Source organism: Sciurus carolinensis, chromosome 1, assembly GCF_902686445.1.
Source record: "Sciurus carolinensis chromosome 1, mSciCar1.2, whole genome shotgun sequence".
NCBI lineage: Eukaryota > Metazoa > Chordata > Mammalia > Rodentia > Sciuridae > Sciurus > Sciurus carolinensis.
The window spans coordinates 1180930-1186198 of record NC_062213.1 but is presented as its reverse complement, the minus strand read 5'-3'; positions in this window follow the sequence as shown (position 1 = coordinate 1186198).

Genomic DNA, 5269 nt, shown 5'->3' with positions numbered 1-5269 from the left:
CCTTGACAGTGGGGAAAACCTGGTTTTGTCCTGGTGTCCTTACCTGCCTCATCGGTTGTTAGAATGGTGAAAACAGTGCATTTGTATGCAACAAGCACTCAATAAAGTCAGCCATCACTCTTTCATTGTTGAAGTATAAGAGAGGGGGTAGAGAGGAGTTGCCACGGATATCCAGGACGACACTGAGTCAAGGGCCAGCTACATCTGTGGGAGTGCAGGCTGGATAAATCCCGCTCCTTGTCAGCAACCGAGACGGAGCAAAGATCATTCTGAAGGTCTTGCCAAGCTGGAAGGCTGAGCTGAATCAAAAGAAGCAAATTTGAATGGGGACAAACTGCAAAAACCAGTGACCCAAGACCAGAAGAAGTAGATCTGACTCAGCATAAGCAAGTGGGACAATACTGAGGTTTGTTTGTAGCAAGTTCCTAAGGAAACTGTGAGGAATGCAAACCCTGAGTGGACACTTGAGGGTTCCTGTCACTCCTGTAAATTTGACCTCCCTGAAACTCAAGAACCCTGGCTTGGGAGCTGGAGTTGTGGCTCAGTGGTAGCGTGCTTGCCTGGCATGTGTGAGGCCCTGGGTTTAACACTCAGCACCACATATAAATAAATAAAATAAAAAGATCCTTTGACAACTAAAAACAAAATAAGATAGATAGATAGATAGATAGATAGATAGATAGATAGATAGATAGACAGACAGACAGAGATAAAGAGCCCTGGCCCAGCTAGGTGCAGTGGCACAGTCCTGTAATCTCAGCAACTCGGGAGGCTGAGGCACGAGGCTGAGGTACAAAGATCACAACTTCAAGGCCAACCTCAGAAGCTTAACAGGCCCCTCAGCAGCTTAGCAAGATCCTGTCTCAAAATAAAAATAGTGTCTCACCCCAATTAGAATGGCTGTTATCAAGAACACAAGCAATAATATGTGTTGGCAAGGATGTGGGGGAAAAGGCACACTTGTACGTTGCTGGTGGAGTTGCAAATTAGTGCAGCCACTCTGGAAAGCAGTATGGAGATTCCTCAGAAAACTCAGAATGGAACCACCATTTTACCCAGACACCCCACTCCTCAGTTTATACCCAAAGGACTTAAATCAGAATTTTACAGTGACGCAGCCACATCAATGTTCATAGCAGCACAATTCATAATAGCTAGATTGTGGAACCAACCTAGGTGCCCTTCAAAAGATGAATGGATAAAGAAACTGTGGTATATATACACAATGGAATATTATTCAGCCATAAAGAATAATAAAATTATGGCATTTGCAGACAAATGGATGGAGTTGGAGAATATCAAGCTAAGTGAAATAAGCCAATCCCAAGAAACCAAAGGCCAAATGTTTTCTTTGATAAGTGGATGATGATATATAACAGGGGTGGGGGGATAAGAGAAGAATGGAGGAACTTTGGAATGTGTAGAGGAAAATGGAGGGGAGCAGGCAGGAGAAGGAAAAATAGTGAAATGAGACCAACATCATTACACTATGTTCATGTATGATTACATGAATGGTGTGAATCTACATCATGTACAACCATAGAAATGAAAAGTTGTACCCTGTTTGTGTACAATGAGTCAAAATTCAGTCTGTAAAAATAAAATTTAAAAAATAAATAAATAAAAATAGTGATAAAGCAACACTGCATTCAATCCCCAGAACCTCCCTTCTCCCTCAAAAAAGAATCCTGGCTCATTCCCAAGTGACTCTGTCCAGAGGCCTGGCTGAGTCAGACTGAAGACAGCATGGGGAAGTCCAGTACCCTCCACCCCCCAGACTCTCATCCCTAAAACGCATTATCCAACTGGATGTATATACACTTTGGGATGACTCCCTCACTCTCCAAACTTTTGCTACTCTCTGTCCCGAACTCAGGCCCACTATATTTGGATACCAAAAGATATACCATAATAAAATCAATGATAAGAAAATTGGAATGAAGAGGAAATAAGAGTAGAGAGAGCAGAGAGACATAACACAGGACAGGAGGCTGTAGCTCAACATTTTGGGGAGTCTGGGGGTTCTTTGAAGACCTACACTGTATACTGCAACTCTAAGGAGAGGCTGGGGGAGATAGAGGCATGGAGGCCAGGTGTCAGTGGCCAAAGTCTTCCCTAGCACCAGGCTGCAAGAAAGGAAAGGGATGGCGGAGGAAGAATCTGCCACAGCTCTCTCCACGTTCCCTTTAGCACAACCAAACCCTGGGAAGGCTGCGAGTGCCCCTACCTCCACCTCGCCTTCCCACTCACTTGCCAGACTGGTTGATCTGGAGTTGGCCAAATCACTCCACCCAAACAGCCTCCAGTATGTCACTCATGGCTTCCGAGACCCCAAGCTGTGCACTTTTCAGTCTGCTCTCATCTGGCCTCCCAGAGCATTAGATAGTGTTGTTGCTTCATAATCTTGGAATATCCCCTGTGCGTGGCTCCCCCAGTCCAGCCTCCTCAGGTCCTCTGCCCACCTCATGAGCTTTTCCACTCTATGTCCTTTGCAGACGAATCCTGGCTTACCTAGGCACATTGGGCCCTGTTCTGATTCATTACTGATTCCCCTTGTATATCTTCAGTTGCCATCTAGAAGCCGATGACTCCAAAATGTATCTTTCTAGCCCACACAGCAGGGTCTACTCTGAGACTTGGTGCAGCGACCCTGCTTCCTTCACTTATTTCCTTGACCTCCTTGCAGCATGCTTAAACGTGATGCAGAATCTCCACTCCAAACTTGGTCCTCCCCACTGTTGGGTTGGTATAACCAGTGTCTCCACTGCCAATGCCAGAAGCTGTAAGGCTATCCTTGCTTCACCCTCACCCCCCGAAGACCATTCCATCTTGTCCCACTAACTGTGCCTTGGCCTTGCCCCTCTCCCCATCTCCACGGCACCATGTGCATCTAGACTGCTCTCATCTCTGGCCGGGACGACTGTGGAGGCCTCCTTACTGCACATCACAGCAGCTCATTCCTCTCCAGTCCATCCACACCCGCTCCTCAAAACCCTTCCGGGACTTCTCAGGGCACTTAGGATGAAGATCAGTGTCAGTCCCTGTTGTGAGCTAGGCACTCCGTCCTCCTCCAGCGCGTGTGTCCTCTCCTTTGGCGGAGAGCTCCTATGCACAGGCTGCTCCCTCTGCTGGAAAGCTCGTCCCACACTGAAACTTCTTCCTCACAACATTTCAACGGTCACTTCCTCAGGGAAGGCTTCCCTGATCCGACTGGATCCAACCCACTCATTATACCCTCTCCCAGCGGCACTCATCACAGGTGACTCTCCCCTTACGTGTGTTCATTGTGATCATGTGGTCTGCGTATTGGAAGGTTGATCCGAGGGACAATGCCTGCTTAGGACTGGCACTGGTCCCCAATTCCTAATACAATGCCTGCCACATAGTTGGTGATATACATGGTTTTGGAGGGAAGAAACACTACTACAAAGAGAAATAGTGTTGGCGTATCAGAGTCCTTTTGTATTAGGACATTTATTTTAATTGGTGCATACAATAGGGGAGGCTGGTGAGTCCAAAATCTGTAGGGCACACTGGAAACACTTTCAGGCTTTCTATGTTATAATCTCAAGATAGAACTCTTAATTTCCCAAAATATTCAGAAATTTTTGAAATACCTTTACAACAATGTCTAAACTAGCATTTGACTAAACACCTGAGCACATAGCCTACCCAAAATGACACATAATGAAATCATTACAAACTGCATCAGACTAAGGAGAGGCCAATGGTGGGACAAGACCATAAGCTCATTTTCATGAACAGAGATACTCTATCAAGTAAGAAAGAGTGAAAAGAACTCTGGTCCCTGGGTCAGAGAGACTCAGCAGAAGTTACAGTCAGGAGTGTCAGAGACGGGGGGCAGGCCCCCCATTGTGAGGTCCAGGTAGAATGCTCAACTCAGACTGACTGTGCACTGTTTGATCTCCCGCGTCTCCACTTCCACAATGTTCCAGGAGTCTGCTCACTAGCCTGTGCCTGTACCTCTCCTTGCCCCATGAAGAGGTTTGACCACAGATGCCCACAGAGCCAGTGGAGATCATGAAGACACACCCTCCCTCAGCTGCCAAGGTCAGACTCATGGAGCTCTCCGTAGATAGCTCTAAGAGAAGGGAGTACCATGAGGACTCAGTCCTGAGTTCCTGAAACCAGATAAGTAAGGCTGTCTTGCTGTATTGGGTTTTTTGTTGTTTTGTTTTGTTTTTTTGGGGGGTGGGGGTTGAGTTTTTGGTTTTTTTTTTTTGGTACCACGATTGAACCCAGGGGTGCTTAACCACGGAGTCTCTTCCCCAGTCCTTTTTTTGCATTTTATTTAGATAAAGGGTCTCACTGAGCTGCTTAGGGCCTTGATAAATTGCTGAGGCTGGCTTTGAACTCACGATCCTCCTGGCTCAGCCTCCCCAGTTGCTGGGATTACAGGCGTGTGCCGCTGGCCTGGCTGTCTTAGGTTCTTGAAAAACTAAAGTCAGGAAAATTCAAGGAGCTGGGGAACAGAGTCAGATGCAGAGGAGGTACCACCAGGATTTGGGATAAGGGAAACTAAGTGTCCAGAAATGGAAACGCCATTAGGTAGCCAGGTATATAGGTAGTCCCTGGGCCAGCATCTAAAGAAGGGTTCTGAGCACCTGGGGACAGAAGAAACTATGGGGCAATGTCCAGGCATCCAAGACAGAGCATTCTCAGGTGGAAGCTGACAGGTTAGATCCATCCCTGCCCAAGATCACAAGGACAGATCATCTGCCCAGGACAGCATGGTAATGAGTTTTCATTTAACAAACACTTGTTGGTTACCTACCTAGACCCAGCTGGGCCCTTCGTGGATGCCGGGGATCCAGAGGAGTGGCACAAACCCTGCTCTCACTATAAAGCCAGTGGACAGCATTAAGGAGCTAACAGCACAGAACCAGGGTAAGTGCTATGACACAGAACACATCTGCTGGGAGCCCGGCAGACAGTGACTAGCTTGCAGTGGGGGAAAGAAGGCTTTGTAGAGGAGGCACCCTGAGAGTAAAGCTGCCCAAAGGAGGAGTCAGGACATTCCAAGTCAAAGCAGGGCCTGTGCCAGCGTGGAGAGCAGCACGGGAGCTGAGCCGTTGGAGCAGAGGACAAGGAGGAGGGCACAGCCTCTGACCTCACAATGCCCAGGGCCCGCTGGGCCAGCCTTGCAGACTCTGGCACCCTCTTCCAGCCCGGGCAAGGCCCGGGGCCCTGGGCAGCCTCCAGGTGCAGTGCCCTCCTGTGGGCGGCACCCTCCCTGCTGCCCTGGGGC